Source organism: Macaca nemestrina, chromosome 11 (assembly GCF_043159975.1).
Source record: "Macaca nemestrina isolate mMacNem1 chromosome 11, mMacNem.hap1, whole genome shotgun sequence".
NCBI classification, from domain to species: Eukaryota; Metazoa; Chordata; class Mammalia; order Primates; family Cercopithecidae; genus Macaca; species Macaca nemestrina.
In genome coordinates, this window is record NC_092135.1 from 107,531,065 (window position 1) to 107,557,270 (window position 26,206).

The following is a 26,206-nucleotide window of genomic DNA, read 5'->3' on the forward strand; positions in this document are numbered from 1 at the left end:
TTAAAGATTAGCAATCTGGTAGAAAAAGTTTCTATAATTTGAGCAAGTTTGCATGCACTAAAATGTTCTCTCTGTGGAAGTCATAAATGGTTTCCTTTCTGGGGAAACCAGCATATAATATGGCCAATTGAGAAAGAAAAGGGACCAACTATTGAGAGTGCGTGTGATATGCTGTTACTTTGTGCACATCAAATTATTTATTCCATAAAATGATCTTGTGAAGTAGGGACTTACTAAAGTCTAGGTTATTTACCTTCCCTTCCACTTTACAGCTAGCAAATAACAGAACTCCATTTTAAACTGAAGACTCATCCCAAAGTCATGCCCTGCTCAATATACCATACTGCTAGTAAGATTAAATGGCTCAAAGTAAATAAATACACTTTTTGATGTAATAAATTATTTCTGTTTTGGTATCATGGGGCATGAAGTTTCTACCAAAGCAAAAGGTTGCGTAAGTGTTTATTGACAGAAAATATTCTAATTTTTTTCTCTACTATAAAATATGGATAAGAACATCTGTAAACAAAAACATTCGTAATAAAATAAGAATTAATTATAGAAAGACCTAGCCTTTTAAACTTTTTTTTTGTTGTTATTATTTACTGTAACGTTGTCAATTGCTAACCTCTTATGAACAAAAATGTCTCATAGGGCATTTGGAACTTTTACATGTAACGACTTCCTGCATTCATCCATCTGCTTCTATTTTTAAACATTGGGGTTTACAGACATTTAGCACAGTGCCAGGAATATAATATATTTAAATAATATTGAATTTATGCTTTTAATAACATCAGCGCTTAGAATGAAATAAGCTATTCAATCTGTCACCCTTTTTGCATTTGTGTATTACTACCATCATCTCCCATATAGTCTCTTCTTTTAAAATTCCTATTATGTGTGTGCATAAGACTTATTTTGAAAACTACTTACTGGCCAGGTGCAGTGGCTCACGCCTGTGATCCCAGCACTTTGGGAGGCCAAGGCAGGCGGATCATGAGGTCAGGAATTTGAGACCAGCCTGGCCAACACAGTGAAACCCCATCTCTACTAAAAATACAAAAAATCAGCTGGGCGTGGTGGCACACACCTGTAGTCCCAGCTACTTGGGAGGCTGAGGCAGGAGAATTGCTTGATCCCAGGAGACAGAGATTGTGGTGAGCCAAGATTGCGCCACTGCACTCCAGCCTGGGCAACAGAGCAAGACTCTGTCTCAAAAAAAAAAAAAAAGAAAAATACTTATTTTGAAAATCAATTAAAATTGAAATTAATTTAGCTGGGAAAAATATTAAGACTCTAACAAGCGCTATTTGAGAGCATTACACTGTCACAAAACAGTTAAAACATTAAAAAGAATATATTTTTAAGAGGGAGTATGGTACAGTGAGAAGAGCCCTGTACCGTAGATCATTAAAACAGAGATCCTGGTGTTGCCTGGTTCATAAACCAGATGCTTGTGTTTATGAATGTATGTATGGAAATTTAAAAATTCCTGGGCTCAACAACTTTACAAGAACATATAAGATAACATACAGGGAGGTGCTTGGTAAACGATACATTGATTTCCTAATGTAAATGACTGCTCTGATTATTGTTGCTGTTATTAATAGCACCAATTAATGGTAGTGCTTGACTTAATAAATGATAGTAGTTATTGGCATAACTTCTCAGTTGAAGTCCAAAAAGTGATTTCAAGTAGTTTAAACTATTTTTATGCCTCTATTTCTCTTATTTTTGGGCTATCCCTCCTATACTTACTTAATTTGTCCTCATCCCTAAATGATGTATTTGAGAATGTTATCATTGCCTAAATAAATGTATTACATTGAAAAGAAGAAGCATCTCTAATTTCTTGATTGTTAGTGGTATGCTGGTAAAGTGGCTATCAAGGGGAGTGGGGAAAGATATAAAATGTCCTAATTTGTAGAGTTAGAGGATTTCTGTATGTAAATACTAGTCCTGTGGCCAGTTTCAAGCTGCCATCATGATGTCACTGACCACAGAGTTGGGAAAAGAAGCTCAGAACTGACTCGAGAGTGGGTGGGACCTGGGTCCACCATATACACCATGGACCAGGGATCCAATGGGTGTGTTCAAGATACCTGTTCCACAGTGTAAACTATACTGAGAATGAAGGCATGACAGAAATATACAGTTCGATCTCAGGAGATGACCTTTTAGCCCTTTGACTCTCATCTTAATACCTGTTTCTGTTTTTTAATAAAGCATTGAAATTCAGTCTTTTGGGTATTCGAATCTAAACTCTCCCCACAGATCCTGGCTTGGCTCAGCCTGTAACCCTTGGCAGCTAGATGGTCTCCAGAAGAAATCCCCTGTTTATTCTGTCTGCTCCAAATTTGGCCCACCACTCTGGCCACAGCGTCCTGTATTCTAGGACTGCTCTTCTCCACTCTGTTCTACCTGAGGGTGTAGGATTCAGACAGATGTAAGCATGGTACCATTGTGAGTTCAGATGGATGCTGCCACAGTAGGCTGCTGTGAAGAATGCAGACTGGAGAATGAAAGTCTAATAGCTTGGTTTGGGGTCGGGTGCAGTGGCTCATGCCTGTAATCCTAGTACTTTGGGAGGCAGAGGCCGACAGATTGTTTGAGCTTAGGAGTTTAAGACCAGCCTGGACAATGTGGTGAACCATTGTCTCTACAAAAAATACAAAGCTACTCAGGAGGCTGAGGTGGGAGGATTGATAGAGCCTGGGATGTCGAGGCTGCAATGAGCTGTGCCTCAATTGTTCCACTGCACTCCAGCCTAGCAACAGAGACTCTGTCTCAAAAAAAAAAATTAAAAATAAATATAAAATAAAAGCCTGTTTTGGGACTAAAATTTTAGATTCATTTTGGTAGCAGGTAAACTCTTGCCATTGAATTTAAATACACAATAACTATCTGATAAATATTATATATATATAATTTATATATATTATATAATATACACACGTCTTATGTATATATCATATATAAATATATATATTATTTATTTATATATATATGTAATTTACTTTCCGCCTCATTTCAGAAGGGATTTAAAGTGTCAGAATCTTAGGGGAGGCATCGAATGGGCAAATATAATCATAAATCCTGGTTCTTGGGGCTTCTAACTTCAAGTCTGGAAAATAACGGATGGTTCATACAGAAGACAGCAAAAGGGTGCCCACTGCCCGTCATAATCCTATCCTTCATTTTATAATCCTAGGTCTGTTTTTTGGTTTATTGTTTGTTTCGTATGTTTGCTTCTATTTACTGCCTAGAATTCAACTATGGGGGTTTATTTGATAGAATTTATCTACTAAACAAAGATTTATTGCACTTAAAAAATGCATATATTCTGAAGAAGCTAAGATGCCAGCAAATATTAACTCAGTTCAGTTATTTTTTAAAAAAATTTTCCACTTTCCGGGTGGAATCTGCTGTAGGGGAAGCTGTTTTAATGGAGGCCGAGCGTTGGACAATTTTGTGTTATGGAAAATTCTGGGAAGAAGGAAAGACCCAGATGGGACTGTTTATTGAGGCTTATGACTGGACTGGAGGTAAGGTAAATTAGCATTGAGAACATACAGAACTGCAGGCAAAGTTCTAGTTTTTTAGTAATAAAGGGGCTTATCTGTATGTTTTCACTATGAAGAAGTCAAAATAGAAATTCAACTTTATTACTTTACTTCACAACTCAAGTTTCTTTTATTTATCCATTCAGCATTTGTTAAATTGTTGGATTCTGCTAGGCGTAGAGGTACCAAAAAGTACTTTCAGCTCAGATTTGTACTATCATTCAAAGACATCACAAGTCTAGGCAGGAAAACCAAGCAATATTTAATATTTGTCTTTTTAAACTGGAGAATGCTAATATTCTACTCCCATCCTTCAAGGATGAATTACAAAATCTAGCTACATTCTCAGCATCTGCAGTTTGTAACTGGCCTGGCATCCAGAAAGACAGCCTAGTGGTTGTGTCCTAACTATCCTTTTAATGGTATTAGTTCTGGAAAAGCTGGATTTTCTGCTTGAAAAGAAATGGAAAAGAGAAAATCATTTTCAGTCTTTCTTTTCTTTTCTTTCTTTTTTCGAAGCAGGCTCTTGCTCTGTTGCCCAGGCTGGAGTGCAGTACACCATCATAGTTTACTGCAGCCTTCAACTCCTTGGCTCAAGTGATCCTCCTACCTCAGCCTCCCAAGTAGCTGGGACTATAGGCACATACCACCATGCCCAGCTAATTTTTTAAATGTTTCTTGTAGAGACAGGATCTTGCCACATTGTCCAAGCTGGTATTGAATTCCTGGGCTCAAGCGATCCTCCTGCCTTGGCCTTCCAAAGTGCAGGGATTGTAGGTGCAAGCCACTGCATCCGGCCCCAGGTCTTCTTTCTTTTGAAGATTTGTGATTCTACCATTTATTAGTTCCATTGCCTTAGGCAAGTTATTTCATTCTCTGTACCTCAGTTTCATTATCTCTGAAATGGAGACAATACTAGGATCTGCATCCTAAATCTGTAAGTATTACGTGAACCTTGTAAAGTTCTTAGCAGTGTCTGGAACATAGTAAGTGCTACAACTCTGCCCTCTACTGCTTAGAGAGAAACGTGAGGCCCAAACATGGGTGCCAGATTTCAACCTGAAACACCTCCACCCCAGCATACACACACACATATGGGCAACATAATCTGGCCTATTAAAGAAAAAAAAAAAAGGATTACACAGTGAAATAAACAATCAAAATGGAAAGAAATATCTTAACTAGAGATAATCTGGCATAAAACCATTGTAGCTGACAATCTCATATTAAACCCCAAAATGTTCTAACCTACTTTGTAAAAATATTTAAACTGCATATATAAAATTATGTTTTTACTGCTGAGATTCTTTTTAAGTTATTAAACAATGCAGAACAAAACAAAATAAGAATATTTAAGTATAATACTTATCATTCTCCTAATGAAAATACAGAGTTAGGTGCTGTATATTAAATATGTATTATTATAATTATACATTATTTGGGTCAATGAAGTTGACATCTACCAGATAAGGAAACATATTTTGAATCTCTGTGTTAACAGAAGATACTGTCCTTTCTTTTGAACTATTTTAAATAGTTTACCATAGTTAAGTCATACTCAGTAGGATCTGGAAAATCTGTGATATCACATTCACTGTTAATTCAAAATACGCTGAATAAAATACTATTCAGATTCATCTGAATCTTTGACTTATGGTTTCTAATTCTGAGACCAGACAACGGACTTGTGGCACCATCTTGTTCTCTCACATAATGTGAGCATTTTGGCTGCATTGAGAAGCCTAAACTTTAGTCCAGTATGTGTGTTTGATGACAAAATGTCTCTGTTACCTGTCTGGTAAGAAGAGAAGACTCTCGTCCAGTTCTTCACAGATGGTATGGAGGTAGATAGCAGGAAAAAAAATGTATTTTTTCTTTCTGCTTATGCTGCTACATTCCAACTTGGTTATAGAGTGTAAGCATGCACATTCACACCAGAGTGAATCGTGTGGAGGCTCTTGTCCAGTATAGCCACTATCCAACTCCAGCATCAGGCATCACTGGAAGACTCATCAAGGCCTTCTTCCAAGTGGGTTTACAAGTACCAGAATAGTCTGTAAAATGAGTCCTTGGCATCCTGAAATGGCCCTGGATCCCGGGGGCTCTGAAGAGTGAGAATGAGCCAGGTTGTCTTCAGCTTAGATTAGGTCCTGTTTTACTAGGCAGCTAAAGGTAACAGGTTGAAGTGATGTAGAGAGGAAAGATGAGAGAGCCTTTAATGGCTCAAGTCCACGAGCAGTGTGGGAGTGGAAAAAGCACAGGATGTGCACTGAGGGAGTTAGAATTCGGCTCATCCTCCTCTGTGCTCTCATAGTGCCTTATCAAAAACTCATCGCAGAGCTGAGCACATTGAACTCTAAACAGTTTTACGTGCCTTTCTCCACCACCGTATCATGAGCTATTTGGAACACACACAATATTTTCTTCTCCAAACTTTTAATTTTGAATAATTTTAAAGCTGCAGGACAATTGAAAGAATAGTACAATGAATGTCTATGTGTCCTTCACTAGATTCACTAATTGTTAACACGATGACATGTTAATGTGATCTCTCTCATCTCTTCAGGAAGATATATATGTATATAGCATATATATACATACACTCATATATCTACATAAACACATACACACACGTTTTTAAATTTTTATTTATTTATTTATTTATTTATTATTTTTTTTTTTTTGAGGTGGCTCTTGCTCTGTCGCCCAGGCTGGAGTGCAGTGGCATGATCTCGGCTCACTGCAACATCTGCCTCCTGGGTTCAAGCAATTCTCGTGCCTCGGCCTCCTGAGTAGTTGGGATTACAGGCACAAGCCACCAAGCCTGACTAATTTTTGCAGTTTTAGTAGAGACAGGATTTCGCCATGTTGGACAGGCTGGTCTTGAACTCCTGACCTCAGGTGATCTGCCTGCCTCGGCCTCCCAAAGTGCTGAGATTACATGTGTGAGCCACCACGCCTGGCCACATATTCATTTTTTCTTCTGAACCTTTGCAAGACACTTCACGTCTAAACACTTCATCTTGTATCTTTACAGACCCATACATTGTCATTACCACAATACTATTATCAGAGCCAAGAAATTTAACACTTATTCAATAATATTATCTAGTATGTAACCTGTATTCAGATTCCTTCAACTATCCCCAAAATGTTTTCAAAAAAAAATTAATCCAAGAATAAGCAAGGTTATGATGTTTCTTTAGTCTCCTTTAATCTAGTAAACAGCACCTGCTTTTTAAAAATTTTGTGACATTAATGTTTCTGGAAATACCAGGCCAGTTGTCTTGTAGACTGTCTCGCATTGTGAAAGTTCTTATTTGCTTACTGATGATTAGGTTCAGAGTATATTTATTTTTGGGGAAATAACCAAATAGATGATATTGGACACTTTTTATCAATTTACTTGTTAAAAGTAATGAAGAAGGAATCTGTAGGGGATACTTCAAGGTCATGGGAATATCCTGTTTCCCCACACTCTTTCACCCAGCAGTTTCAGCATACATCAGTGGTTCTTACCTGAGTCTATTACTATATTGGAGGATGAAATGGTGATTTTTTTTTTAAGTTTATCATTCTTTCTGCCCTTACTAACTGGCATTCTTCTCTAAAGAAGACTTTCCCCCCAACTCCTCTCCTTTTCTAAAGCTTCTCCCTCTGTCTCCTCCTCCGACATCTCATTTCCTCCCTCCCCTCCTTCCTCCCTTTGTTAGTGTATCTCTATAGCCTCATGGATTTTCCTTCAGTAAATGTCTTATAATCTAATACCATCATTATTATATTTGACACCCAAATTATTTCAAATTTTGCCCCTCCCCTGGGCGTGGTGGCTCACACCTGTAATCCCAGCACTTTGGGAGGCTGAGGCAGGCAGATCACTTTAGGTCAGGAGTTCAAGACCAGCCTGGCCAACATGGTGAAACTCCATCTCTACCAAAATAAAATAAAATAGAATTAAATTAAATTAAAAAATTAGCCAAGTGTGGGGGAACATGCCTGTAATCCCAGCTGTTCAGGAGGCTAAGGCAGGAGAATCGCTTGAACTCGGGAGGCGAGGTTATAGTGAGCCGAGATCATGCCACTGCACTCCAGCCTGGATGATAGAGAGAGACTCTGTCTCAAAAAACAAACAATCAGAAAAACCAAATTCGACCACTGGGAGCCCCACCAAGACAGTAGTGGTGTCCTTTCACCAAGTCTCATTTGTCAGTCTTTCAGCACTTCTCTGCTTTCTGGTGCAACAAGATGTCCAGAGACTCTTTGTATTTTCCCCGTCCCAGTCCTGGAGTCAGCCACATTTTTTTTCAAGGACTTCTTGTTCCTTTTAGTGATAAATGGTATTTATAAATGAAGTATTTGCTTTGAGAGTACTTGGTGAAATATGAAACGCTATATTATTATGACTGTGATTAGTGCTGTGAAACAAGCATTCAGCTTACTTGGAACAGTGCCAAATAGAAGCACCAATATGCATCTGTGTGCAGGGAATAAGTAGGAGGTAGGATATATGTGAGGGGGAAGCCCAGATGACCAGAAAACAATAATTCTTTTCTTTTTAGCTTCACCTGGACTATTTCTTCTGACCATGGTGGCTAAAGCAGGCATGAGGATGGAGGAAGAACACACACAGAGATTCGATGATTTTACACATCCTCTTTTCATTAGTAGCTAGGCTAAAAATAGAGAAGAACAAAGACACATGATTGTATGATCTATCTTGGAATATCTTTTATTCTTATATTTTTGGTTTTTGTCAAATTCAGGTGAAAGAATGTCAAATGCCTGTGTATGTGTTGGCATCTGAACTTGGCAAAGAAAGTGATTGGGTTTGGTAGGGCTTTATTCCAGCTTTTTCAAGAATTCCTCGCTTTTCAATACTGAACAGAACAGGCCATTCTGATAAAGAATCCAATACATATGTAGAAAAATTTAGGCTCATGGAGAAGCTCGGACCAGATTGTCTGATTCATGAAGGTTCTTTAGTTTCTAGCAGTTTGTCCTTGGAGAAGTTATTTAACCTCTCTGAGTCTCGACCTGCTCACCTATAAAATGGAGGTAATAAGAGGACCTTCCTCATAAGGTCTGATTATTATGTATAAAGTGCTTAATATAGTGTAAGCAAATTATAAGCACACATCAAATATTAGCTCTTATTTTTATTACTTACAGATACATAAATGGACATGTCAAGAAAATATGATTACTTCTTATCAATGTTTGAAAATTTTAAAACAGTCCAATTAACAAATGAATTACTCAGTCTTCAAACTATGTTGTCTAACTTTATTTTGTTATTGGTTTCTTTAACTTTCTTCTTTTGAGGTGCAATATTTTTAAAGGTTTTTTGGCTCTCTGTATTACCCAGGACCACCAACTCAATATAAGGCACATTGGTGAAGCACTCAGCATGGCCAGGGACTCTTGTAGATGTGAAGGGATCCAAAAATATAATGCAATAGTTCTCTGCAAGTAGCCAACTTTGGTGGTACAGATCATTATATAAACAAGGAAATGTTGTTTTGTTTGGTAATTACTATTACAAGATATAGCAAAGGTATAAACTTGGGAAAATTAAGGAATTCCTTAAACTTAAAGGTCATGAAAGATATATAGATGTTCCCCAGATTAACAGTGCTGAAACTCATTCTTCAAAATAAAAATAAATGTAAAATAATTTTGCTGAATGACTAGAATATTTTTAAGAAGGTGTGCTTTGACTCTAAAGCAAACATGAACACATATGTGATTCTGGATATTATACTTTGGGATTTATCACAATGCCCAAGGCACTACAATATTACTAACTTATTTATTTCCCCTGGGCATCTTGTAATTTAAGAGAGTAAGATATCATTTTCCCCTTTCACTGGAGCACATGAGTCACAAAGGTCGCTACACACTGGGGGTGTCTCCAGTTTGAAAAAAAAAAAGCTAATGCAGGTCAGGCACACTGGCTCACATCTGTAATCCCAGCACTTTGGGAGGCTGAGGAGGGCGGATCACTTGAAGTCAGGAGTTCGAAACCAGCCTGTCCAACATGGTGAAACCCCCTCTCTACTAAAAATACAAAAATTAACCAGGTGTGGTGTTGTGCACCTGTAGTCCCAGCTACTCGGGAGGCTGAGGCAGGAGAGTCACTTGAACACAGGAGGTGGAGGTTGCAGTGAGCCAAGATTGCACCACCACACTACAACCTGGGTGACAGAGTAAGACTCTGTCAAAAAAAAAAAAAAAAAAAAGGAAAAAGAAAAGAAAAGGAAAAAAGCGAATGCAAACAGCATCCCTATGAAGCAGCAGAAAAACTGAAACCAATGCCTCAAAAGCCCAGCGGTGATTGCATACCAGCTCAAATACCAAAACAGAAAGTTTTCTCTTTCTTGACTCCTCAACTAGTCTTATAATATAAAGCAGTTTTTAAAAATTGGGGGTCATATTTCATTTTTGAAAAATTGAATCATTAATGTTAGTTATCCACACATCTCAGAAAATTAAAAGAAGAAATACATCACCAAAACTGTTTTTGGATATTCCATTGCTTCCTGGGTACCTGATTAGTCATATTATGCACATTACTTATACGAATCTGCTGTTGAAATTTTCAGCTAGAGGATTGAGATGCCAGACCTTAACTCCTGCCAGGTCTTTAGCCTTCTCTCTGCTATAGAATCAGTTTTTATTATATACAGAATATAGGAGAGTACAGAGTAGTAGAATGGAGTTTTAAAAGCATGCCTGTAGTATAAAAGCATATGACTTGAATTCATATCCAATGGTTTAGTCTTCCTGTGTCCGTGTTTACTCATCTATAACATGGGTGTAATGAAAGTAACCACCTCACAGAGTTGCTATGAGGATTAAACAAGTTAATGGCTGGTGCAAAAGTAATTGTGGTTTTTGTCATTAAAAGTAACGGCAAAAAGATGCAATTACTTTTGCACCAACCTATACAAATCGATGCTCAAAAATTGCCCTGTGTTTAGTAAGCACTTTATAAAAGATTTTCACTGTTATCTATAGAGATCTATGAGAACAACCTTCCTTCAGAGGCCATATGAATGTAGTTCAAGATTAAGGACACCTGCATCGCCACCAGCTCCCAACCCACCATGGTATACTTCTCTAGCTCATAGTGAAATCCCTTGGCCTCTCTCAGACTAAAACAACAGTGTGGCTGGAATTTCCAAGCTCTGGAATCCAGTCCCAAGCTCTGAAGGACAAGTTGATATTAACATAGCCCCTTGTGGGCGCTGGCTATGCTGTTCGCAAATTCCTCATAGAGGTTTTGGTCTCAACCAAGGTAAAATGCTGTGGAAGCTGAAGTAATGTTCTTTCATCTGAAACAGACAGGTGTCTTATTCACTTTATAGTTTCTTTGTAGTTGAAAAAATAAGCTTTTTATCTATGGTTACCAGTTCCCAAGTATCGAGTGCAAAACTTGCATATACTAGGTGATAAAAATATGTCGAGAATGCTGAAGGTAACTTTCTAACTTTAAGCAATATTTGTAGATTTTATTTAAAGCATATGTTATAAATACTATCTTGGAATCCTCTTTGTACTTTCATTTGTCTCTCAACAGTCAATGTGAAATGAAGGTCAGTTAATCTTAAAATATCCTTGATTAGAGCATTTTTTTTTCTGGATTTTTACCTGTTATTACTGATTGCAGCTAATGAAAAAGGGATAATATAAAGTGGAAAATGAATAGAAAAATGAAGGGAAATTCAGTTGCTTTAAACAATACATTTTAATTTGTAATATCTATATGGAAGACATTGATATAATTCAGTATGCTTTGTTCTCGGTGCAAATTCATATTCACATATAGTTTGACCCCCTTACCTCATTTTTGGAACCCCCTGTTGGTTTCACGTGCACAAGAGGCAAATACCTTTACATCTGGTGAGGAAATAATTTATCCCAAGTTATTTGGAATCATTTATGCTAGTGGTTTTTCAAACTGTATTTAATGAATCAGTGGCACCAGCATCACCAGGATGCTAATGAATGCATATTGGACTGATGGCTTACCTCTAGACTTTTGAGTAGAATTACAGAAAGGCGAGGCCTGGAATCTGTGTTTTAGCACAGCTCTGTGGAGTAAAAAAATAAAAACAAAATCCAGGGGTAGCCACAGCCTTTGTGTCTACTTTCATAGCCCTTTCCCCATAGATAGTGCTGGGGGGCATTGCAATCTTGTTTTATAACATATTATGGTGGTGGTTGTTTTGAACCACAGATGCAAAGAATTGACCTTCTCATAATCCTCATTTCTTTGGCTCATGATCACCAGATCATGCAAGCCTTTTTTCATGCTTTATGTTATTTTAACTTTTTTTCCTTTTATTTCTGAGCCCCACTTCCATTATCCTGCCCCTGCATGCCCTCGTTGCAATATGTTGTAGAGATGGCCATGCTGTTCTGTTTCTGCCTTTCTTTCACTCAACACAGTTTAGGGTTTCCAACAGCTGCACAGGACGGCAAGACTCCTTCTGCCACCTGTGATGTGTCTCCGCCCCTTTCTGTGAACACCTCAGTTGTCTTGACTCCCACCATCATAAATACCGAGCTCAAGCACTTCACTCAGATTCACCACTTGGCTGCTTCACTTTGATTAGGCTTCATGATTACTCTTACCATTTAATTTGTTTTTAAATCTAGACTTTAACAACTCTTTTTCATTGATTGTGTTTTAAACTGCCTGGATAACATATATTAGGAGGAATTGCAAACTCAACGGAAAATTTCTTTTTGTTTTTATTTTTTTGAGACAGGAAGTTGCTGTCTCCCAGGCTGGAGTGCAGTGACATGATTATGGCTTACTGTAGCCTCAGCCTTTTGGGTTTAAGCAATCCTTTCACCTCAGCCTCTCTAGTAGCTGGGACTACAGACACACACTACCATGCCCAGCTAATTTTTTTTTTTTTAATTTTTGTAGAAACAGGGTCTCTCTATGTTGTACAGGTTGGTTTTCAACTCCTGGGCTCAAGCGATCCTCCCACTTCAGTCTCCCAAAGTGCTGGGATGGTAGACCTTAGCCACTATGCCCAGACCAAAAATATCTATACATTATAGATTGAGTTATATCTGTATTTCCTTAACTATTTCCGTCCACGATTTATAGCTTCTTTAAAATGTCATTCATAGGTATATCCTTATCCAAAATTTTTTTCTTTTTCTCACATTTGTCATAAAATTTTGTGCTTTCTCTCTGAGGCCGTTAGCTCTTTGTTAACTAACCTGAGTTCCTAAGAAAGTCCAACAAGAAGTCACAAATTCATCCTCTCTAGTACAAAACATCTGTCCTGTGTGGGCATCATTTCCCAATGGAATATGAACTCTTAATACAAAGGTCATAATGTAGGATTGTTTTCTCTTGTTATTTGCTCATCGGGTCTCTTAATCAAAAATGCTACCTTTGAATCTCTTGTCAGACCGCACAGATGTGTAAGAAGAAAATTTTTCTAAGCAAAGATTTTTTAATATAAGTAGCCAAGCATTTAATCTAGGGAAGAATGCAACCAGCTGGTCAATAATGATGAAATACTTTTTTGTCTGTTTTTCATTCTCCCTCACTCAGCGACTGCTGACTATGCACCTCCAGGCCAGAGGCCTATTGAGAGTGACATTCACTCTTTCCAAGATAATCCTCATGATAGGATGCACTTAATTTATGCTGTTGATGAGACTGAACTGAACTGATTTGCATATCATCAATACATGTAAGTCCTGAGTGGAGGACCAACCATCCTAATTAATATATCCCCTGTCACGGACTTGCTGTATCTAGCAAATTCTGGAATAATGCTGATTGCAGGTGGCTGGTGAATATTGACGCTGTTCAGGATTTATAAGGCTGTATTGGAAGGCATGTGAAACTAAAATCTTCCTTGGAACAACGTCCCTGTTTAAAACTACTCTGATTCAGACCCAGCTGGGCATTCAGCAATGCCAGCCATTGAATAAGATCTTTCAAGTGCCTCAGCCTGCTTCACCTGTCAGACTGGCTCAGTGGTTTATAAATGAAACTCTATTTGTTTCCAAAGCTCTTGATCCTCCAACTCTTCTCTATCCATGTCGCATATTCTTGCTTCTCCTTCTGATTTGAGTGTCTTAACTCTCCTAACACACATCATCAGTTTTCATTTAATTCTTTTTTCAAGTGATGCACAAATAGTGCTGAATCAGTCCTGGCATTTCTGTGCTGTTCTATTATCTTCACAACCCCGGTTTGTTTTTTCATTTTTTTGTGTTCTTCTTCAGCTTTTTTTCTGTTGTAAAATAAGTTTCTTTTTCATCACACTTGGCTTTTAACTCATGAGTGTCAGTTTCTCAAGGTTTTCTTTGGTGCATTTCTTAACACAGGCCTCGCATCCCCTTCTCTCATCGGCCATCAATCAATCATACATTTTGTTAAACAGCTTCAAAATAAAATTAGAAATTATAAGAAAATTGGAAGCATCCCCATGCCACTAGAAAAATCTGTTGTTGAGGCATCAACTGCTTTTTCCTAATATGTCATCTATATGCTTATAAGCATTCCAGTAGAAAGTGTGTATAAACTGGACATTTGATTCCCTTTTCTTTATTTTTTTAGCTTCACTGGGTTAAAAATAAATAAATAAATACCATGCTGCAGCAGTACATACAGTGATCTCAGTGACAATATATCTTCCTCCCCACCAGCGACGACTTCTTCCATTTTTTTTAGGTCAATGTCCACAACACAAATTAACATTATTTATTGTACACCAATGTAAAAGGAGCCTACCAGATATTAGAGAAAGTTGTGTAAAACACATCAAGTTTGGCCCTAACATAAAACCAAGGACCTATATAGATGAAAGTTTATTTAAATATTTAAATGATTCTATAACTATTTTCCTTGACTATGTTCCCCATTACTCTGGGTTAAAATGGAGGAGAAAGAGTTGAAAAGGGGAAGGCAAAACAAAGATAATGGAAAAGTATAAAAAAGCAAAACGCAAGAGTGTGGTAGTTCAAGAAAAAAGTCAGTGGTCCTGGGGGTGGAAATTTCTCTTCCAGACAGATCTGTTGGCCCAGATTCTTACAATAGCTATTTTTGCATTCCATTTGAAATTTAAAAAGTAGATAGACCATGCCTGGAAAAAAAATTGAGTTCCGTTTTACAGAATATTAAATAAAACACTTACTTCTTCAATTATATGTTTGCTATTAGTAGCAAAAGGAAAAAAGCCACAAAACTATGGAAAATGAAACGACTAGAAATATAACATAACATGATCTCTTTCTCGCCAACTTAATGATACTGTTGAGAAGGAATATACATATATAGACGTTGTTTATGTATAATATTTCCTTTTGATTTAAAAGCCAGTATATCTTTTACCTAAAATCCTTTGCAGCTAAGAAATCTGATGATAGAATGAGCCATGAAGTTTTAGTAGAAATAGAAACAGTACGCCCACTCTTCATCTAAGTTCCTGTTTCTTTTCACACTAGGGATTTGATATTCATCATCTTTATTCTTTGGTTCCAATCAATAGGAGAATTTGGGACTTTCATGCACATGTAGATGTACTATTGAATACTTTCTGAATATTCAAAGTGTGCTGTAGTTCTGTTTTATTAAAATATCTATAAATAAATACCTGCATAGATAATTAATTCTCTCTTCGCATCTCTATTGTAACCGTGGTACAAGCACTAGAGGAAGAGGAGACACTAAGAAATTATATATGTAATTCCTGGTGGCCGTCACCCTAGGGTACACTGTCCCCTAAACAGCCAAGAGAATATGTCTGGATTTCATAAATTTTTGGAATGTGGATTTCAGTTATTCACAAAATAAATATATGCATTTTCAGAAATCATTCCACTTATGATACTGCATTTATTAAACCATCAAAGTAGACATTTTATTATTTGAACTGGAAATATTAGATGCTGAAAATAAAAGCTATAGGATCTTGCAGAATTTAAGCTTCTTCAGAATAATCTGGTCAAGTTAAGGTTAAAGATTACCAAATTTAAATGGATTGGCACTAGCTGACCTCTTAAGTACTGCTGGCTCTCCAATTCAGTGAAGTTGCTGAAGACTGAAGGAACAAGAGAGGTTTAAAATATTGAGATATATTAATTTTCAATGCTTAGAAAGCAGTCAACAAAATAGCTCCTTTTAGTAGTTTTCAAAAACAAATCAGGCATTTAGATCTACTGTCATGAAATGTAGCATTTGATTTTGTAGCATTTGATTTGATTTCAGTCTTTCATGAAATTGTAATGGCCCCACTTGTGGAGAATTTGATTAAATGGAGGTTCATTTCCTGCTTTCAGGAAGATCAGCCAAGAAATTAATGACTCCAGAAGATAGTTCTGCTTGACTGGTTGACTGCTAAATAAAAATTTTATTTAGTAAAAAATCTTCCGCACTAGTTCTCTTAATTTTCCTTCATGGTTTGCCCATTTCTCTTGCAAGTATTGTTTGCCTATAGGGTGGCTGTATCTCCAGTGAATATGGTTTGTATTAACATTTAGGTTATAAGTAAGATAAAAATAAATTTACTAGTTATAACCAAGGATTCACAAGTAGATAAGAAAAACTGCTAGAATAATTTTTGTAGAAATAAAAAAAGTAAGTAAATACTTTTTAAAACTTGAAGTAAAGGAAGAGAGGTTACTCAAACTCCCTATAAATTGCCAAAGATGAAAAATCTAAAATTTGTGTATTCAAATAGCTAACCAAGACCTAAAATAAATGAAACACTTACACTACATGTTTTATTTCATGATTTCTGAAACTTTTAGCCCTAAGACTTTTAGGAAGGTAATTTATGCTTTTATATGAGCTTTAGTGTTTTAATTTCAGTGTTCATGCATGCATGAATGAATATTTATTGAACATTTATTGTGCACCAGTTATATACCAGACCTAGTTCTAGGTATTTGGGATATATTCATGAACAAAACAGGCAGAGTCTTGCCTTCATGAAGCTTACAAGTGAATGGGGAAAGACAATAAAGGATAAATATAACAAGTAAATTAATTATATGGCACATTAGAAGATGATAGCAAAATGGAGTAAGGGAGATTGGGAGTAGGAATTACAGATTGCAATATTGAATAGGATGGTTAGGTGAAGCCTGCTTGAGAAGGCAATACCTGAGGGAAAACTTCATGGAAAGAATAGAATTGTCTGAAATAAAAAAGTGTCCACACACCGAAATTTAACTATTAAAAATGTATTAACTTTTTTAATGGACATGGATTACATAATATGATATGGTCTTTTCTCATGTAACGTTTAAGATTCACCATGATGTTTGATGATTTCTAACTCGATAGAATAAAATAAGGGTATGATTGTGTTAAGATATGTACTTTACTATTATCATCTGTACTTTTAAGATAGTAGTTAATTTCAACAAGATGTTTCAAAACAAACATAATAAGCCCGAATTGTCAAACAACAAAATTCTTTAAAAATACATGAGCATATATTGCACTCATATGATTCTATATCCTCTGCCAAGATTAAACCAGATAGATAGTAATTAAAATTATGATGTTTTCCTCACCTCCACGAATGCTTGTGTTTATACATACACATTATTTAAATATGAACTGATGGAATGAAATAATTCTGAAAGTAAAAATCTGTGTTTTTACTCTTATCTCTTTTATGCACAGCCTACTTACATAACAAGTAGTCTGACTAAACTCCCTCTCCTGGAAAAATAGAAAATTCTTAATTCTGTGTTCAATTTATCTCTTCCCTTTCTGCTATCTTGTAAGTATAAATGGAAAATTCTTAGTTCTATGTTTATCTCTTCCTCTACTGATACCTTCTAAGTGTTAGGCTGAATTACAGACTAATTAGCTGAGAAGTCCAGGGATTGAATTTCTGCTCCACTACTTACCAGCTGTGTTCCCCTGGGCACTTTACTAAACCTAATTAGGCCTGTTTCCTCAACTGTAAAATAGAGACACATGACTCTCAGAATTGTTGAATAAAGTAATGTACTCAAAAAGACTGGCACTTTGTAGGTTCTTAATCATTTTATTAGAATCATGTCATATGCTTTTCAAATTGGCAAATATTAGAATAAATAACTGAATGTAAATTACTGAAAAATGGACCAAGCCCGTATATAATAACAGGCATTATAGTATAATGATGGTTTTTGTTTTTTGTTTTGTATGTTGGTGATTCTGAGAAAGGAAAGAGCTTTATGACATTATGTGCTTGTGGGAATTTTGGAAGCCATTATGAAAAAGGCAGAACTTTAAATGAACCAAGAAGGAAGTGTAAGATTTGCATTGGAAGAGAAGAAATTAGTGATTCCTGAAATAAACTAATGATTATGGTAGGCCTCAATGGGTAAGGGATTTTTGTGAAAGGGATGATATGGGAAGCATCTTAGCTGTCCATTCTTTTGTCATAATAGCATAGTAGTGTAAGGGCTGCTTCACATAAATACTTTCACTTGCTGCCATATTCCTAAAATACACATTTTACTTCCATTTTTCATTTCATGTGTTTTACTTTACAGTTGCCATTTGTTTACTAAAAGCCAATGTAAAACATACTTTCCCTACTAAGGAGAATGTGCCCTTACAATTTGTTTGCTTAATATACATGTAATCATATAGTCTTTACGCAGCCATGGTTACGTGGTATGTTTGCAAAATATATGCTTATACACAGAACCCTTTTGCATAGTATTCACTATAGATCCTAAAACTTATGAATGAAGAACTTCTAAAACAATGGCACCATAATATTTATTACAATTATTATTATGAAGGTACATTACATTAATAGAGTGCCCTCTACTCCATGTCACTGCCACTCGTGTCAAGAAGACATTGTACATCTTCCAAGTCAATACAGTCTCTCATACTACTTTCTACACAGGTAAACACTATTCTGATTTCTGTCTCTGAATATTTATCTGCTCTGGAACTTCATATATTATTCCATATATTTAATTTAGTATTTACTTTCACTAGGTATTGCCAAACAGTTTTCCAAAGTGGTTGGATTAATTTAAGCTCTCATCAGCAGTGTATGAGAGTCTTAATTGTTCAACTATTATAGGTTTCTTTTCGACCTCTTGAGAGCTTTTAATTCCCAACATAGTCCTTAAAGTGTAATGAGATTATGACTTTATAAATTGAAGTAACAATTATTTTTCATAATTGTAGTTCATGTGACATTGTTTTAAAAAAGAAGTTTGGTTTATTTTACTTTGGTAAAAGTATGTGAGAAGAATAGAACTTTGAGTATAGTTATTTCATAAGCTTAGGTGGTAATGTCATATGAAATCTAAATATGGCTTTTAAGCTAGCTATTTTATTAAATTGCAGTCAGACTTTGAATGCTGACAATAAGAATAACCTGTCTTTCTTTCTGTCTCTCCATTTATACCATCTCATTGACTTTACCTTGATAAGTGAAGTAAAAGCACTGATGGAATAAAGAAAACTGAGAATTTATTACTTTTAGAATTGTGAAAAATGTGTCAGTGAACTATGAATATCTCTGAGGTTCAAGATGGTGCATAATCCAAAAATAATTTGAAATGTATTATGTACATACATTTGGATAAGAATCTAAGTGATTTTAAAAAAAAACATCATACTAAGATTGTAAATGAAATAGTCAAGCTAAACTCTGATCATCATGACTCAGAAGTATTAAAGCCTGATTCAAGAGCAATTGGAGAGTGATTTCCAGTTATCTTGTCTTACTCTTCACCCTACTTGGTTGGAATAAATTCATCCTTCTCATTGCAGTACAACTCTAATTAAAATCACGTGAATATGTCAAAGATGACCACATGCAATCCATATCTCAATATGCTCTTTGCTTTTTATAAATATACTTTATTTTGTAATTTGTTTTTCATCCAAGGTCAGTGGAGATACTGAATATTTTGTTTAAATATTTCTTACTGGGTTTTATGTATAAGACATAGTTAAAATACATATAAAGTAAGGCAGATAGTTATAGGACTTTGGGCTTGGATAATATCAATATTATTTTCAAATTTTAAGTAAGTTAATAGTCCAGAGCTCAGTGGCATAGAATACCTAGTAAACTTAAATGAAATATCAAATAGACAACAAGCTAACAAATGTAGTCCATTTTGTAATCATAACAAAACTTGTGGTAGGAGTCAAGTGATTCAGGGATTCTACTTTTCAGGAGAAATGTCTCTCAGCAATAAATTTGTCCATTGTTTGCCGTCAGAATTATTTGCATGAGTTTCTCAACATATGGATGTTTTTATAACTAGTAACTGAGCTTCACTGATGGTGTATAGTTGATAATTTGTATAGTTTTTTATGAAAAACAAAAGACAGCCCTGAGAGTGATTTACATATATTTATCCTGTAGATGCTTAGTGATTGTCTTTTAACCCCTGACCAGTTGTTCTTTATCACATAAATCAGGGATCCACTAAAGCACATGTCTTTCATTTATGGTACCATTTTAATCCATTTGTCCATGTAAAAGAAATTTTTAAAAATGGAGATCTACAGACCTGCAATTGAATTTGTTAAGGAATTCAAAAACATTTGTAGAAGATTTTCAGATTCCCACATGAATCAGAGTCTCATGGCATCAAAAAAATCAATAGCTTTTGGAGCCATGCTTCCAACAATTTGTAATAATCTGGAAGGTGCCATGGACTGAATTATAAACTTGTCATATTTTAATTAGTGGCCATGGAATTCAAAGACTTGCTGTCTAGAAACTGGGACCTTTTTATTACTTTTTTTCTTTCTTTTATTTATTATTATTATTATTTTTTGAGAAGGAGTCTCACTCCGTTTCCCAGGCTGGAGTGCAGTGGTGTGATCTCGGCTCACCACAACCTCCGCCTCCTGGGTTCGAGCAATTCTCCTGCCTCAGCCTCCCGAGTAGCTGGGATTACAGGCACGTGCCACCACACTCAGCTAATTTTTGTATTTTTAGTAGAGACGGGGTTTCACCATGTTGGCCAGGCTGGTCTCCAACTCCTGACCTTAGGTGATCCACCTGTCTTGACCTCCCAAAATGCGGGGATTACAGGCGTGAGCCACTGTGCCTGGCCCCTTATTACTTTATTTTTTAATGAGTTATTGAGATATAATTCACATGGCATGAAATTCACTCTTGTAAAGTATACAATTCAGCAATTCAGTGGTTTTTAATATATTCATAGAGTTGTGCACCCATAACCGTTACTTAATTTCAACATTTTCATTACCCCAAAAAGAAGCCCCTACCCATTATTAGTCACTCTCCATTACCCTCTGCCCCCAGCCTCTGGCAGCCACTAATATCCTTCCCATTTTTATGGATTTGACTATCCTAGGTATTTCATATGAATGGAATTATAAAATATATGGCCTTTTGTAACCACCTTCTTTCACTGAGTATCATGGTTTTTAGGTTCATTTGTGTTGTGACATGTCAGTACTTCCCTTTTTCATTGCCAAACAATATTTTATGAATATACCACATTTTTAAAAAGTTTTATTATTAATATTTTGACTGACAAATCATAATTGTATACATTTATGGGATACCATGTGATGTTTATTTGTTTTTTTGTACAGTACACTGTTATTACCTATGGCTCTCATGGTACATTAGATCTCTAGACTTGCTCATTCTACATGATGCTATTTGGTATCCTCTTAACCTACATCTCTTCATTCCCCGCCACCCCCAAACTGTCCCCCAACCCTGTCACTGGTAACCACAGTTTTGTTCACGCTCTGTAAACTTGAATTATTATTATTATTGTTATTTATATCTCACAAATAAGTGAGATGATGCAATGTTTTTCTTTCTGTGTCTGACGTACTACACTTAGCATAATGTCCTCTGGGCTCATTTACATTGTGGCAAATGGCAAGATCCTGTTCTGTTTTAGAGCTGCATAATATAGATACACACACACACACACACACACACACACACACACAGAGACAGACACAGAGATTAGAGTTTCTTTATCCATTCTTCCATCCACAGACACTTAGGTTGTTTCCATATCTTGGCTATTGTGAATAATGCTGCAATAAACATGGGAGTCATTTTGTACAACTCGTACTACCCAATCCTGCATCCATGTATAGCTTCTCTAGGTATTAGGTTGAACCATATGAAATTGGCATTTTATAGGTAAAAAGTAATAGAATTTTATCATTTTGTATATTTAAGACTAATGTGCTAATTATGACACTTTTTGTCTTTTTTGACCACAATATATTTTTGTGTGGACCAACTTTGTTGGAAGAGAAAATGTCATCTACAGTAAATAAAGCAAGACAGTGATCAGTGATTTTGGATATCACGATAATTTATAAAATACTTAGACATCTGCCTATTTGATTTAGAATAACAAACTCAAGAATACTAGGGGAAAGCATAAGTATTATTTCTATTATAAATTTTTGAAAGTACAAATTTTAGTAAGTGTATTCATATCTCTATAAAGGTCATTCCAAAATATTTTGGCCATGAGGCAGCATTAATTCGTCAAATTTTATTTTAAAAATCTAAAAATTATCATTTAGCACATTTTAATACCAAGAGAAGGCATGATTTATCAAACAAACTCTTTCTGAGCATTTAAAAGCTGTTAGTCCCATGCTAGGTACTTTGCAGAATTCAAAGGGAGTAGGAGACAAGTCTCTATTTAAAATAAATTTACATCCTATAATAGAAATTATAAAATATATTGATTACAAAATATATGGCAAGGAGTCGCTTACAAGTAAAAGGCAATTTTTATCAGAAAGACTGAATATATAGAATAGGGAAGACAATATGGAATACAATGACTTCTCTTGTGTTTACACATTCCAATTCATATACTAGTGTGATTTTTCATATGCAGTCATTTAAAAAATATTTTAGGTGCTTTGGATACCAGTGTCCCAAACATGTAAAAATGACTGCCCTCATGGAACTAGCAGGGTGAAGTTAGAAATAAATAAGAAAAGTTTATGTTATGATAAGTGCTATGGAAAAAAGTAAAATGCAGCAGGGGATGAAAAGTGGGAAGGGCATGGTTGCAACTTTCATTATGGTAGTTAGGAGAGCCCTGGTTGGAAGATGATCTATGAGCAAAGGCTTTAAGGAGGTAAGGAATATAAGCCTCCATTATTCATTCCTGGAGAGTTTAGGGAGTGATACACAAATAAACAGACCAATATATTTAGGGAATGAAATCAAAGTTCTTTCAGAAGAGGCACAGGGGTGAATTAACTGAATTTGGAAGTATTGCTGAATCAGATTCTTAAAGATCAGGCATCTACAATGAAGCAGATATAACAGAGGGGTGGAGTCATAGTATCTCATCAAAGTGAGAAAAGGAAGTGTGAAGTTAGGTTTCTATTAATTGATTAATTAATTAATTTATTATTTTGGGAGACGGAGTCTTGCTCTGTCGCCCAGGCTGGAGTGCAGTGATGCGATCTCGGCTCACTGCAACCTCCGCCTCTTGGGATCAAGAGATTCTCCTGCATCAGCTTCCCAAGTAGCTGGGACTACAGGCATGCACCACCACACCCAGCTAATTTTGGTTTTTTGCTTTTTTTTTTTTTGGTAGAGACGGGGTTTCACTATGTGTTGGCCAGGCTGGTCTCAAACTCCTGACCTCAGGTGATCTGCCCGCCTCGGCCTCCCAAAGTACTGGGATTACAGGCATGAACTACCACGCCTGGCCTTCTGTTAACTAATTTATTAAATGAAGTTTCTTGAAAAGGAAATCCTGTTTCCCTCTTTTTTCCATTCCCAGAACCTGTAAAGAGTCTGAAAAATATGTACGTGTGCCATCACAGTTGGTTAAATGAATGGATGAATGGTGGTAATCCAAGGTCTAAAATACTGTCAGACAAAAGAAGGGCAAGGCAAGCACCAGTTTAGGCTTTTGGGCATAAATATGAAAGATCTAAAAATTCACAGAAGTATCTCAATTGTCTGTTGTCTTGTATTCTTAGAATATGACATACCTAAGGGCAGTAATTATGTTTCACATATGGTACTTACTCCATGTTGGAAACAAGTGGGGAAAAAAAAGAAAAGAGAGTGTACCAACTCATTCTCATGTTCTGAGCTAGGTATCCCTAAATATTAAGTGACCTCCAGAGAGTATGATATGTTCTTGGAAGCTGTGCTATTTTTTTAGACTGACCAGGACCCTTATATGTGCTTTCATGATAGAATATGATTCATGTTTCAAGACATAAGTCTTAGGCATCATTTTTTATGTTCAGAAGTGAACAGAAGACAATACATTAAAATAAAACATTCACTTTGAAAAATCACCTTATTATCCAAAATCACTGAAGAAAAATAGACATTTAACAGGGAGATTGTATTTAAAGGGACATTTTTTTTTTTTTTTTTTTTGCAGGGTTGGGAGACGAATTCTAACCAGTATGTAGGATTCACTAACATCTGAAATCTCTTGTGATTATTACCTGTGGTAGTCATACATTTTTAAAATGTGATTTATTCGTTTTATAGCTACATACTGGGGAAAGAGGGTGATGATGGTGGCAGCAACTGTCTTTTAGACATCAAAAAAGCAGTTTGACCTTATCTATAGATGAGTTAATCTAAAAGCATTGAATCATATGAACTGAATAGTGAAAGAACAGTTTGGAAAGAAAATAAAAACAGTAAAACATGAAGGTCAAAATTCTAGCCACATTTGCTGAGGGGTTTAGAAAGATTTTAAGAAAATTTGCGCCCTCCAGTGGTTGTTTCGGAATGAATTATTATCATTATTATTGTAATTTTTAATTTTACCTTGGCTCTCCATTTTCCAGCTTCATTGTTTTTGGTAACCCAGGGAAGTTTACCTTGTCTATACCTAGAAGGTGCCTTGGGAGACCGACTCAATTTGATTACCCAGTTTTATGCTTGCAGAAAGAATGAGGCCAGTAATGATAAAAGTGCCTAGTATATGATGATGAAGTTCAGGCTCAACAAGATAGGTTCACAAAAGGGCAATCATGCTTGATTTATCTGATTGCCAGACTGGAAATGAAAGAAAAGCAGTGACATAATTACCCCAAATTCCTCAGACCTCAAATACAATCCAGAAAAGATATTTGCAAAAGTCTTCAGAATGATTGCAATGCATTTTAAAGAGGGACATCACTGCTTTAGCAAATACAAGAAGGTTTACAAAATTACAGACAAAGGATGTTTCTGGAATCTGTATTGCTTGCAAACAGAACAAAAGAGAGCAGGGAAAGAAAGTCACTTGGTTAGAGAAGAAAAGCAGAGGGCTGAATCAGGAAACTCTGTGGGTGCCTCGGTTTTGTGACCTTGGTCATATTCTTTGGGCCTCAGCTTTCTCACCTATGAAACAAAGGATGTGGACTAGGCTAAGTGGTTTCCATGAAGCCAGTATTTGGACAGAGGCAAGCGGTAGCAGAATTGATCTCATACAAAAGAACTGTAATTTGAATATTTATGAAAGCAAAATTAGCTAGTGATTAAAAAATGGGGCAGAAAGGTGGCTCAAGGAGAATGCAAATTTATCTTAATGAATTCAAAATACAGTATAAAACTGATAGAAGCTATTCTTTCAAGAAGAAAAAAAAGAAAAGAAACATATCATCTGTCTCTCAATTTCCTTCCCTGTAGTCTCGTTCTCTCTCCTCTGCCATCAAGACTTTCTGTTTCCCGTAACCATGGTGATGCTTCTTCCCAGCAACCTTCTTCACAGCTGGCCTTTTTGGTTCTCATCGAATTTTGCTCCATTCACTGGTTCAGGTTGCTAACAATGCTGTAAAAATTAATTTATTTATTGACATTTTTCTCCTTCCCTTTTCTTCAGGAAATAAATGCAGGGAATTATTCCACACTTAACCTCCCTACACAAGGGGCACTGTAAAACAGGGATATTCAACTGCTAATTTCAGTTGCTAACATGGAGGGGATACAGATTATGCCAAAGATCATATTCTCTGCCTGGGCCCTCAGGGACTGAAAAGTCCTAGGACCAAGCTTGTTGCCACCTCCTTTTGCTTTTGTATGTAAATGGAATAAAATAGATTGCCCCCAGAAATCACATATTGGCCCTGGTTTTCTAATTCTCTTTGTTTTTTTTTTTGTTTTCTCTCTTGTAAGGAAAACATGGCCAAGTGCATAATTATAACTGTTAAAAGGGTATTGAATTTTCTGCAGAAAAATATACATAAAAATATGCATTTCTTTAATGAACATATTTATTTTGGAACATAAATAAGCAATATGCGATAGTTTAAAAATATTGTAATTATCTGCCAATGACAAATCTCTGATGTCCTTAATGCAGACAATAAAAATTCTCATAAATTAGTATTTAGTGATGTCCAGTTTGTGTAGCTTAACTTGTTTGTAATCCTGTATGCCTGAAAACTGTTTCTGTATTTAAGTGGTGTGTGTGTGTGTGCGTGCGTGCGTGTGTGTGTGTGTGTGTGTGTGTCTGGCATTAACACAAAAGAGACCAGATGATGACATTCATAGGCTGATAGACTCGACTCCTGGGGACACACTTGGATGGAGGCAATTAAAATGCCTGTCAGGCATTTGGTACCAGAAGCCCCTATGGCAAACCGCTAAATCGTAAGTGAGGGCTGCATCCTATTGTCAGTG

At 36.1% G+C, this 26,206-nt stretch overlaps 1 protein-coding gene across 4 annotated transcripts in view; it reads left to right on the forward strand.

The window, feature by feature from the left end:
* LOC105481123 (microtubule associated protein 2) overlaps positions 1-26,206 on the forward strand; it is a 315,665-nt gene that overhangs the window by 126,264 nt on the left and 163,195 nt on the right. The window contains exon 1 of one of the 4 annotated variants that reach the window (XM_011740413.3): positions 26,051-26,176. The exons of the other annotated variants lie outside the window; for them this stretch is intronic. The gene's annotated coding sequence lies outside the window, so the exon portion shown is untranslated. Of the gene's footprint in view, positions 1-26,050; positions 26,177-26,206 lie in introns of those variants that run through there. 4 annotated transcript variants of the gene reach the window in all.